This window comes from Colias eurytheme, chromosome 15, assembly GCF_061535395.1.
Source record: "Colias eurytheme isolate Ceu_HAF_F1 chromosome 15, ilColEury1 Martin Lab GWU primary, whole genome shotgun sequence".
NCBI classification, from domain to species: Eukaryota; Metazoa; Arthropoda; class Insecta; order Lepidoptera; family Pieridae; genus Colias; species Colias eurytheme.
The window spans coordinates 3,238,285-3,251,825 of NC_142994.1; the positions used below are offsets into that span (position 1 = coordinate 3,238,285).

At 30.7% G+C, this 13,541-nt stretch overlaps 1 long non-coding RNA gene across 1 annotated transcript; it reads right to left on the reverse strand.

The window, feature by feature from the left end:
* Positions 1 to 342: 342 nt before the first annotated feature.
* On the reverse strand, positions 343 to 1,766 carry LOC149902175 (uncharacterized). Its single transcript, XR_016457552.1, has 2 exons — positions 1,550 to 1,766; positions 343 to 1,339 (listed from the first exon to the last, which is right to left on the reverse strand). It is a non-coding gene; the product is annotated as an uncharacterized LOC149902175 (long non-coding RNA).
* Positions 1,767 to 13,541: the final 11,775 nt, after the last annotated feature.

A 13,541-nucleotide genomic window follows, 5' to 3' on the forward strand; every position in this document is an offset into this window, starting at 1 on the left:
CGTCAACCCCCTGCAGCCTCTGGAGCCTGCATAAAGTTCGAAGGTCATACGGACCTTTTTGTGAGAACAGCTATTTTTAGATGCTCAGGGTATTTTTATTTTACGGGTTTATAAATGTAAAAGTAAATGTAAGGATATAAATGTTGAGTATGGTTATTTATTAACCCAGATAAGCCTGAAACTAAAATTTTCTGAAAATTTTGAAAAAAGTTACATTATTTAGTTTATTAGATCTTAAGCAACATAAAAAAAATCATGAAAAAAAAATTAAGTGTAAGGCTTTCAGGGAAACAGCCGTCCTATATGTAGGACAGTAGGATAATAAGAGGAAATAAAAGACCATTTATGACAAAACAGAATGTAATCAAAAAGTGTAGTTTATTAGATAACTATTGATTATATTACCCATTGTTATATGTAATTTACTAGATTAACACTATTTATGAATGATATGTTTCAAAACACTTGACACACACTCCAACATCCATAAAACATACCCTAACCGTGTAGCACCAACCCAAGCTTTGAACCCGTACCTAATAGGTTTACCTTTTATGTGCTGTTTGCAGCCATGTCTACCATAGTAGGGGATCATGGCCTCATCTACACTGTAATGCTCTTCAAGAGGAGAAAACTCTAAGAACTTTTTATTTAGAAGTGTAACTAGGGGGCGTACTTTTGTGTATTTGTCTTGCAAATGCAGATTATCATTGACATGAAGGTGGCGAAAAATAAAGTCAAATCTATCCCTAGTCATAGCCGAGCTGATCAATTCATTCTTTGTATCAGGGGAGTTTTCCCAATACATTCTTCTACGGGGGAGCCATGAATAACCACTAACCAACAATATGCCGATGAAACATTTCATATCTTCAGTGGTTATGTCTCCAGGCAAATTCTTTTTGACAGCATATTTATTGCTCTCTGACACCAACAACGAAATAACATCTTCATCTAAGAAGTTTTCAAACCACTCAATTGGGCGCTTATCTTGGCAAGCGCCTTGAACATCTGGCCAATTCACGGGATTTTTTGCTAAGTCCCATTTTCTCCATGCGTAGGTACGCCTTCGTTTAGTTCGACCTGTAGAATCAGAAGGTTCTTCTTCTGTATCACTCACCATAATCTGCCATTGAATCATTACTTCAGCCGGTTGAAACAGAATGTTTCGTGGCAAATTATTCAAAGTTACATTATCTTCTTCATCCGAATCTTCGTCAGTGAGACACAGTCAGGATCAACAGGAGGAGGTAGAATACATATCAGTCGTTCTCTATAATCTTCTTCATTATCAGAAACATTTTCTAAAGCATCTAAAATTTCATGCGCAGCTAACGGTCTGTTAAGAAAAAGTTGTATTATTGTACTAAAATCATGTATATTATCCTACTGTCCTATATATAGTACGCTAGTATTTGTAACAAGTTATACGTAATTTATTTATATTATTTTGCTAGAATATTTATTTATTACAAAAGTTAAGGTTATCAACTAGATCTTAACACAGAAAAAAACAACTCACGAGTAAAATATAACTTTTTATACATACCTGTCATTTGCCATGTCTGCAACGCACTTTTATTACACACTTATAAGGTAAAATATAAGGTAAAAACTGTTAAAATAACTGTCTTTTTATTTTTTCTAATAAAGCTGACACGTTTCTTACTGCAAATCATAAGACTAAATAATCTTAGATAAAGAGGGTATTCAGATATTTTTTTTTATTTCTACTGTCCTAAATATAGGACAGTAGGCTTATCTGGGTTAATAGATTTGTTTGAAATTTTTGAGACAATTTTAGTAATGTTTTTTTATAATAATAAAATATTAATTTATAGCTGTAAAAAAATTCAATACCTAGTTGTAACTATTCTTTAATAAACATTAAGTTTCATAATTGTTAAATTATAAAACAAATATGATAATAAATAAAATATGACCATAATTATTAATTATTTTGTGATAGATTCTTGATCAAGTTAAATCATTTACTTTAATCTAACCAATTAATTAAATAGTAAATCCCATATTAAAATTCCATATAAAAAAGCTTGTTTATAAAAAAATAATACTATACTCCTAATCCCATACTATCAGATCGTCTAAACACGGTTATCAAAAAGCTTATAAGTTACAAAAGTTATCTATTTAAGTTGAGTTGCATAATGGATGTGGCAGTGACGTCAGAGGGCACGGCGCGGGTGCGGCCCGGGTGCCCATTCATAGCTCAGCCTCACACACACACCCATCTTGAGGCCACATGATTTTCGTTATGACGTCACCGAGAACCGACCAATCACAACGCGGATCCATTCAAGCCCAACTCCTGAAGGGAATTTCGTCGGAAGGCAGCAGTCGTCGGTGGACCGCCGTGACGAACCCATGGGAAGAACTGGGATACAGTTGAAAGTTCTGTGATTATTGAACTTTAAAAAGAATATTTTTTCGGTTCGGTCGCTTTGAAGTGTATGGATGCTTCTGTATGGGTAAGGCGTAGATTTAAGCTTTTATGTCTATTGCAGTTACTTGCAGTACCTGAAGAAACTTACATTTACAAATTTAAAAGTTGTGTAGCAATGTCACGTGCTACGAGCCTACGCGGCTACGCTACGCCTACGCTGTGTCTGGCTCGTAGCTTCGCAGACTCGCCCACGAACGGTCTGCAAGCTAAGCTTATCTTTCAAAACTTAGTACTATTGAAACACGAACTTGACACACCTACTTTTTTGGAAAAGTCTATAATTGTAGACCGTATAAAAATTCGAGATTATTATTTTCGATAATACCTGTAAAAATATAAAATTTTATACATATCTCTAAATTTTATTAACAATGGATTATTATTATTATTAATTTCAATATTGATTATACTCATAATCAAATGTTTTCCAAAATAAACAGCAGTAATTTACTTTCCAACATGATCGACTTAATATGCATGCTGCATTAGTTACAAATAATTTTAATAATTACAAAATAATTTCAAGGAAATAATCCTTTTTACTAATAGTAGCGAATCAGGGTCGTCCTTGACACAAGGTAGTTTGCTACGTCACATAGTCTGTAGCTTAATAAGGGTGGGTTTACATGACCATAACTTTGTACATACAGTTTCTATTCACAAATTATAAAATTCCATATTCATAATTATGTTGCTCTTACACGATCTGAGTTCTAGTTTAATTTAATTAAGGCCCGTTCAATTTTAAATAGTAAATAAAGCAGAAGCATAGAAAAATGCATTTTATTAACAGAACCATGTTGTCGATGAATTTTCATCTCTCATCAAAATGCATTTGATAAATCGTCACTATATTAAAATAAATAATAAATAAATAATAAATATAAAAAAATTATTATACGTAATTTAATTTAACAATACTTTTTTCCACAAAAGTGCTTAAGTTATATAAAATAAACTATATATTCTTTAAATATAAGATAAGAGAATAATAATAACTTCTGCACATTAATATTCTCTTTAACAACAAGGATAAAAAAATATGGTTAAGATATATTTTTTCACTATAAAAATAACAATATAATTTGTTATAATGGTCTTATATTTGACGTCATCATGAAGCTGCATGTAAGCCTGACCGCGCAAGTGTAACTAGTCCTTACTATTGTAAGCTGGCTTTTGCGGATCCTTTGTTTTCCCTTTATTTGTAAATAAGCTTTTGTATTATCAATATTTAAAACAGTATTGATATTGTTTTATTGTTTTCATACGGTCGATTTAATTGCATTCAAATTTGTCCAGTACGCTTATTTTATTCTGAAAATAATTTTCAGAATACATTTTTTGTTACAATAAAGGCATAAATGGCATAATAAAAAATGGTGCCTAGAAAAAGTAAGTAATTTTATGTTTTCACGAAATTTGATCTAGGTTAACCAGAATTTCATTAATTTTAAACATAAATTTTTATCCAATTAAAAATTAATTAATCAGTTATTTTCAATAATTACCAAAAATGATTTAAATATGATTCTTAGAATATCACAAAGAAACAATATCCATAAACTGTTGAAGCAATGAGCATATGAGAGGTGAGGTGTGTCGGTGGAGGGGGGGGCCTTTGACGTCAGAGTCTTCCCGTGACGTCATAGCTTTATGCCACACCCACCATTTGACGTCATCACTGCTTTAAATTTCTTTAAAATCCGAAAAATAAGGATATATCTGCAACCTAACTTTTACATTAATGCAATACTTAAATAGAGCAAAAATAACACTAACTGTAATCATTTATTAGCCATACATTTAAGTTTTACAACAAAACTTATTATTAGAATAATATTTCTAAACGATTATAATCTATCACATTAACTATGCAAGACGAAAATACACATATACCTGTTTGAATTACACGTACAAACTCATCCATAAAGCACAAAAATATTTATGAATGCACCAAAGATAAGCTTCCTGGTACCTATAAAATTCAATGAACGAGCTTCGTCATGAGCTCTGCAACATCCAGCTGTCCTTGTCTAACGCGTGCGATGCAGGGGGCGGAAAAGGGATGACACGTTGACCTAGTTTCCCGACCTCGCTCGGGATCGGCTTCTATTTTTAGCTGAAGGTCGGTTTATATATAGAAGTTGTCGCGAGGGAGAACTCTCTCATTGTGATTAATCGTAATCGCTTTTGTAATTACAAATTTTGACACGCTGTAAATTGTAATTCTGGTTTTTAGCTTGTTTTTTTTTAATCTTATCTCTTTTAAAATCATCTGCTCAGATTAACATTACAGTTTCTAGTGCATTATTTTATTTTATATTTAGAAGGTCTAGCAATTATAAAATCATATAGCTTTTTTTTTTCTTTGTTATCTATAAAACAATAGAGCATAAATTTTATTACTTTAAAATTAAAGTGTGGTTACTTATTACTCCAAAAATAAAACAAAACTATTTTATGTAACTAGTAACTACTGACAATGGACAGAATGTTTGCAATTTACAATTTATGCAATCTAATAATTGCTTCGCATTAAACTTGGGCAAATAATATCATTTAATGTAAAATGTATAATAATATTTGTTAAATGCATGTAGTCAGAATCTCCAACACGAACAACTAAATCCCTAATTATGAATATTAAGTTATTTAAATAATAATTATTAAATCACTAGCTAACCGCCCGCGGTATCGCCCGCTTTGTCTAACACCTAATAATTTATATAGGTACCTTCCTCTTGAATCACTCTTTCTATTAAAAAACAAAACAAAATCAAAATCAGTTGCGTAATTTTAAAGATTTAAGCAAACGAAATAGGGACAGAGTGACTTTGTTTTGTAGTGATAATGCATACCTATAAGATCTTCGTATTATTTGGATAAACGATTTAATTATTTGTGATTAATAAACACCCTCTTCTATTATTTTTAATTATTAAATGATCTTTTTTCTATACGTATATTAACAAGTACCTATTACCATTTAGCTGGCCGCGCAAGCACTTAAACTATTCCTTAGGGGTATTAGATAGAGAAAATTTCAAATAGGTTTCAGAGGAATTTTTTAGCATTATCAAATTAGAAATATTTTAATTCCAGGGAAAAAAAGGTATTTGTGATTGTTTTATAAATGTCTAGATACATTTAGAAATCAATCACATACCTATAGCTCAGTACTGTGGACCTTACCTTATCTTACTGACAAAAATTAATGCGTATATCTCTATGAAAGTAAACGTAATCAATTCAGTTCCCTTTTTACGGATTACCTTTATATCCTACTAGCGGTCCGCCCCGGCTTCGGCCGTGGTACATATTTATGTTTTCTCTACATAACAACCATCCTGGTACTTCAAGGAATATAATAAAAAAAGAATTATCGAAATCGGTCCACCCGTTCTCGAGTTATGCGCTTACCAACACATTTTGCGATTCATTTTTATAGAGGTACTAGCGGTCCGCCCCGGCTTCGCCCGTGGTACATATTTACGTTTTCTCTACATAAAAACCATCCTCGTAACTACTTCAAGGAATATAATAAAAAAAGAATTATCGAAATCGGTTCAGCCATTCTCGAGTTATGCGCTTACCAACACATTTTGCGATTCATTTTTATATATAAGACTAGCGGTCCGCCCCGGCTTCGCCCGTGGTACATATTCTCTACATAAAAACCATCCTCGTACTTCAAGGAATATAATAAAAAAAGAATTATCGAAATCGGTTCAGCCGTTCTTGAGTTATGCGCTTACCAACACATTTTGCGATTCATTTTTATATATAAGATTATAGATAGATAAAGTTCAAGTGAATCAAATTTATTAATTGAATAAAAATATGTTTGAAATGATTATTACCTTGTATAAATAGCAAAGTAATGTTGACTTTAAACTTGCACAAATCATTATTAAATTAAATTAAATTTTGATTAAGACGAACGTTATATGGCTAAGTTATATGAAAAATTAATGATTGTAGTAATTGGCCAACATATTTACTCTACCTAGAGTTTATTCTATACATATATAAAATAAAACCAAATAATGCAAAAAAATAAATGATTTTTGCAGGTTGGTTTGAAATTAGGTATTCTTATATTTAATTAAAACGAATTAGCACCATTTAACAATTATTCAGGTGAAATTATATAACTATTTCATTTATCATTTGATCGTTCATCAGCTCATATTATGTCGCAGGAACACGGGTCTCCTTTGAGTCCATATTTCACCACGCTGGCCAAGTGCGGGTTGGCAGAATTTCACAATATGTCATCGAACTTTTAATTTTTCGACATGCCGGTTTCCTCACTATGTTCTGAATATATTATGTATAAAGTTTAGGCACCGGTAAATTACATTATGAAACCATCTTTCTCAAAAAACACACAACTTTTAAATATTTAGCGCTTTATCCATTCATATAATACGTATGAATTTATATTATAATATGTAATGGCTCTACATTTGCATAATAATTATTTTGCGTTCCCTTTTCGTGTGTCAATAGTAGGGTCCTATTTTCTTTTAAATTTTGTATAATTTATTTTGATTTTGGTCTTCCTATTACAATAGTCCAGATTAAAATATGGATATATACAATAGTCAATAGGTAACCAGCTAGAAAGCTTTTACCAATTAAAGGCAACCTGGGCTAAGAACCTGGGCTAAGCGGGACAAGCGGGTCATGAATATCTATAAAATTATTAAGTTCTAAAAAAATATACCTACAAATTAATTAACATAAAACACAATATTTCCTTTCCAAAGTCGGTAAGCAGGAAGGCATAGCTAGCCTCCCCACGTGAGCTAGTCTCCGGGCGGTTGCTGGTATCGGATGGCGCATGGCTTCAGGCTCGGATGTCTAATCTATTACCTGCCGCTTTTTGTCGACATGGGGAAGTTCGTCAAATCACTCGGGTGGAATGATTTTTGATGCCATGTGTCACTATTGGCGATTACTTTTTTTATAAACAATAATAAGATAAGTTATTTGGAAGCTAAAACGCGGTGTATTTATATTTTATGACGACGTTTTGAACACTTTAATCACCTTGAACAGTAGCGTGCGCATGCACATACTGTTGCAGCATGTAACAGTTTGCCTATAATTTAATTTTTATATGAAATACTCGCATATATAACAAAGCATTTAACGCATCTTTAATCTCTACTTCTATAGTTTTTATTTTTTTTAGTTTTTAAAGTTATTCTATAAAGTTAGTCAATTAGCATAATGACTGAAAAATTCTAAATGTTAAAATGTCTCGTGTCTGTTATGTTTAATTTGAATTTACATAATATGATATTAGGTATTAGTTTAAATGTTTATTGTTGTAATAACCTTAATAAAAAAGTGTAGTATTACAACGGTATCCTCCGTTATATCACGAGTCGACAGACAGTTGCTAACAGCTGATTCGACAGTTAACATTGTTGATGACGATACGATAATTTTATTGATTTCTACAAATATCTAATTATGATACGTAACAGTAGAGCATTATAATTTTAGTTATAACGATGACAAAACTTTTATTTAGTTTATAACTTATGTTTAATTCTTCTTAGGTATTGACACTTGAAATGATAAACCTAATATTAGTTCTACTTAAATGTAGTGAGTATTATTAAAAGTTATGTTTATAAATTTTTGAACCCAACTGTATCGATGATAAAAAAATATGTTATACATCTAAAGATTAACAAGAAGTTATTTGATTGAAATAATATATTTTTATCTCATTGTTTCATAATCATCATTAATTTTCACTTATTCAACAAACATTCATCCTCTTTGGTACTTGGTCATACTGTTTACCTCAAGTTAGCTTCGCTTTCGCTTCAATTAATTGTATCAGTATCTATAGATAATGCACAGATACAAAAAAATCTATTCAAAAGCTTTTACGTTTGCTTACGAATTTTCTCGAACCCGACTTCTACAACAAATACGTTATCGTGGTACAATGGAAACAAACACGAGGTTTAAATCTTAGTGGTGGTTTGTTTAATCTTGTAACGAGGGAGGCGCCGACCTCCTTACTACGGCTTCAGGCCCTCATACATTCCAGTATTAGTCCTATTTCTATTTTTCAGTAATGCCATTAGAATTTACTGAAGAATGAAATTTAATGAGTAAAAAATTATAATTATTTTTTTATGAAATAAAATAACTCTTTTTTTATTAGAAGGATATTTCTATTTTGTATTTTAAATATTTACACTTTTATAGGACACGTTTACTATCATTGTATATAAAAGTTTAAGCAGAAAGCTCTAAATATAACAGTGTGAAAATTGAGAAAAACATGTTTTAATTTTTGTTAATTAAGTTTAAAAGTGGATTTAAACAGATTTAATATTCTAGAATCATATAGGAATTAATAAACTCTAAAGGCATATTTTTAAAATATGTTATAAAAAGATACATTGAACATAATATCATAATTTAATATTGCATAACTAACAAAATAGCCTATTGAACAGTTTTGCAGATTCAGCGGCCCAAAACATAAGATTCTACGACAATTTATGATCGATAGATAAACTGAGGTATAATTTTATATAATAAAAATAAAATTATATGCTTGTACTATATTAATGCTAGATATAAAACATAATAATCAAAATTATATTTTAAAAAGAGGTCATTATTATTGGATTATTCAGAATTGAAGCCTATGATTTACTGACCATATTTTTTTAATTTGTATACGGATGTAACATATAGACGAAGCTCTAAAGAGTAGGTATATTTTTACCACTTTTTTGTACATAAAATGAAAGCACATCAAAAACTTTATTAAGCTCTAAACTTTAATCGTCTCTAGCTCATGGAATGCAATAACTCTTAAAATTCTACCAGAAATGTTATAATATAAAAATTTAAAAAATAATATTGTATTTATTCGTAGGCGTTTTATATAAGTACTTGAATGTGGATAGAAATTTAATCCGTTCCCGCTGTCGCTTTTAAATTAAATCAACCAATTAAGGGTGGCATCGCTCCATACACCTGTTAAGTAACTTATAAGGTAGCTGAAGTTGTGACTGCGTTTAGTGACCACTCGCACCCCGGCCGGCACCGGGGTTACACGTCTTTTTTCTTTAAAAAAATATTCAAATTTAAATAATACAACGTTTCTAGTGTTTGCTTTTGTGCTTTGTCTATTGCTTTCGTATTGTGTGTAAGTATTTTCTTTTTCGGTTTTGTTTAAGTATTATTTTTTTCTCTTAATTTATTTTTTAGTTAAGAAAGGATTCTTTTTCGTATTTTTTTATAGAATAACGGATTTATATTTCGAATAAATTAATAAGAAATGTAAAGTTAATAAAATCAGCTACGATTACAGGTTGTAATTTTTAAATGTTGTTTTAACGATGGAATAAAGCAACTATTGCAAAAGATAAAAATAAACTAAATAGGGGAAAATAATTTTTTCTCAAATAACAATAAAAATTATCAAATAAAAATAATTTTCACTCTCTGGGACTAATATCTAATAACTCGTAGTACAAGAAATACATAGCAAGATCATAAATATTTGTTAACTGCTATTAAATACATCCAAATCCATTGTTTAAAAAGGCATAGTTCGCTAATTATAATGTCACAAAGTATTAAGGAGCTTACGCCGGTTGTATGGTTTCCGAACCGAAGGGCTTCCACCGTCACCCGACACCGTGCGTTTTTACCCCATCCGTTCCGCGCGTAAATAATATTAAATTGCGATCGAATTACAATCCTTCCAACGTATTGGATGACTAGAAAAAGTAATAAATACACCAACCTGTCGTTGTTAAAAGAAATTTGTGCAATTCAGTGATTCGAGTCGGTTTAAAATATATTTGTAGCTATTTATTAAAATCCGCTTCGTTTACTCTAGCCTCTATTGTCTAAGGTTTTTAAATCAGAGAGCAAGCAACTACATAATAAAGAAACCAAACATATAAAGATAATAGTCTAAATCAAATTCAATCTTCTATATTAAAAACTACAATGTATTTAAGACTTAACTTGGTTAACTCTCCTTCATATTTCCTGTCCCTTAAATATACGCCTCTAAAGTTTATGTTAACATTACTTTTTAGCTATAAATTTATAAAGAATAGAAAAAATTCGATCACGAGGCAGGACTCGAACCCGCATCCTTCGCGCCATTCCGGGGCGGATGCCTGACCAAGTCAGCCACTCGTGACCCAGACTCGAGTCCCGCCTCGTGATCGAATTTTTTCTATTCTTTATAAATTTATATTTATAAAGCATTTGAATGCCATAAAACCAAAAATATAAATTACTTTTTAGCTTTTTGTTGCCTACGCTATCACGATAGTTTCGAAGCAGAAGACCAGAAGGTTCCAATGAAGCCCAAAGCAGCTGCTGGCCACGGCACAAGATTAGTTATTTATACTCTTGTGCGTGTGACAGCGGCTATTGCGGGCCTTTCAAAAACTGCAAACGAACCCTCGAATATCAGAGGATTTCATATGAAGACGTAGAAGATATTACAGCGTTGTTATAATGTATTTTAGCTTTTGATGTTTTGTTAATTGTGTAGGTACTTGTGTCAATGTGTAAACGTATGCTTCTTTGTTATTTTGCATAGTTGGGGGAAAACATTAGTTCCCGTCGTTCGTGCCAATTTTTTCGTTACGAGAGTTTGAATGATTTGATTGGTCAGTGAAATAAACCACAGTTCTTTAGAACACGTTTTATTTTAATAGAGCATTGTTTGTTGTTATTCGAAATATCTATAATTGAATATTATATATTTAAGATAAAAGTACTGGGTGTTTTAAATTATGAATTAATAACTGCTCAATCGAAGCTTAATAAGCGATGTATTCAACTATATACCTACGTTTGGAAAAAAATGCTTATATGTAACAAAAGTAGTTAAATTTTTTACGAATGATGGAATTGTATTAGTAAATAATACTTTTTGAAAAAGTTGACAAAGATAGAAGCTTGTTCAATAAGGTGACAAGAAGGCACTAACTACGCAAATATTGCTACGACTATTTTAAGAATATTTAGACAAAATTGTTACTCTAATTTTATCTCACATTTTGTTTCTAATTTCATCATTAAGCATTAAGAAAAAAATATTGTAATAATATGTTATTATATCAATAGTGGCTGAATTGGTCAAGCATCCGCCCCGGATTCGATTGGCGTGAAAGGCTGCGGGTCCGAGTCCCGCCTCGTGATCGTTTTTTTTTTCATTCTTTATACATTTATATTTATAAATTTATAATATATATTTATTTTTTTACCTAAGTTTATATATTATTGGTTATTTTAAAAACGTAGTTGATGCCTTCAGTTTCCTCTAAGTCACTACTAATTTTATACTGTTACAACCAAAATATTATCATTGAAAATCATTAAATAAGAGAATCCATAATAACTTAATACATGTCACTTCATTAACAGAATATCTTTATACTTAAATGAGAATTTAACAGAATATAATCTGCAATATCGATTTTACAATCACGACTTGATTGATTGATGTAATGTGTATCTAAATTTAAAGTTATTATTTAATAATTGCATCATAATAATATAATAGTTTACTATTCCATAGTGGACGATACATGATTCTTTTATTTAATGATACCTACCTACAGGCTGAATGTAAAATGTGCCGTCTCTACCTATTTAATAATTTTGTAAATAAACTGTGTACAGGTATATTCCTTGCTTTTCCACATTTTATTTTTCATCTTATTTCTTCTTTTGTTCATTTTATGAGTTATTCAATTAACTCTACGAATTCTACGACTTACCTTTTGTTTTTATTTATTTTTCTTTCAAATGTTTGTTTTAATTTTATTTATTTTTTCGTTTTGTTTAACTAATACGATGTGTTATTTCAGCCGGACTGATTCGGAGCGACGGTCGCCGAAGACATGAAGCCCAAAACAACTATTGGTCGCTGCACAGGACTAGTAATCCAATTATACTCTTGTGCGTGTTCCAATAGTTATTGTGGGTGCTTCATAATCTACACTGCAAGACTGCGAACACCATGGCTCTAATCGGAATTATATATAATGTTTTTAAATTTACCTGGTCGTAAGTACTATACTGTATGTAGGTTTTCTCATAAGCATTATCGCTAATGAAACAGTACCTAAATTATAAATGAATTCTTTTACCATTTTGTATTATTGTACATAATATGCTAGGAATTTTTATTATCATCTTGCAATGGGATGTCTGTTTTAAGTTCAACGATTGCTTGTTATAGACGGGTAACTATTATTGTAAGTTTTTTACTTGTTTTGTATAAGAACCTTTTTAATTTAGGGATTTATAACATTTAAGTAGTGCCATATTTGTTATGATAATAATTTACAGTAGTTGTTTCTCTATAAAATGTGATATTTCCAATAATTATTATTTTTTATTTATTTGATTGACACTAAGAAAAAATACTTAATCCATTCAAGTGTTAAAAAATTATGCATCCTATCCTTTACATTTCATTCTTGAAATAAAATTGAAACCACCTCGAATCTTACGAAAAAAGTGCCTGTAGCAGAGGGCTGCAGCAGAGTAGGTAAAATTTTCGCGAGCTTTGATGTTAATAACAACGCCATCTAGTATTCATATTAGAAACTATTACCTCTTTAGAATAACATTCATAATATATTTTATTCTATGTTGTTGGTATTTCGTATGCTACTTTTTTATATACATTATAGCGCCATCTAACTGTCATATACGTGTCCTATGTACCATATATATATCATACCTATTTGAATTTGAATTTGAATAAATTAAGAAATAATATTGTCTGGCTAGGTGAGTGTTGTTCTTATACGAAACCGATAATATTTAGCGGCATTAAAATATCGACTGATTTTTATGTATTTATATATTGTGTAGTTATATTCTGAAACGGTCGTGATGTATTTTTCATTATCAAATATCAAGTAATAAGGGTGTCTTTGGAGAACAACATCAATTGCCGGGAAATTAGTTTTACACATAAAAAATATTTTAGTAGCCCTTCACCGCGGTATTATTTTCATTAACCCTTACAATGCGTTGCTCATCA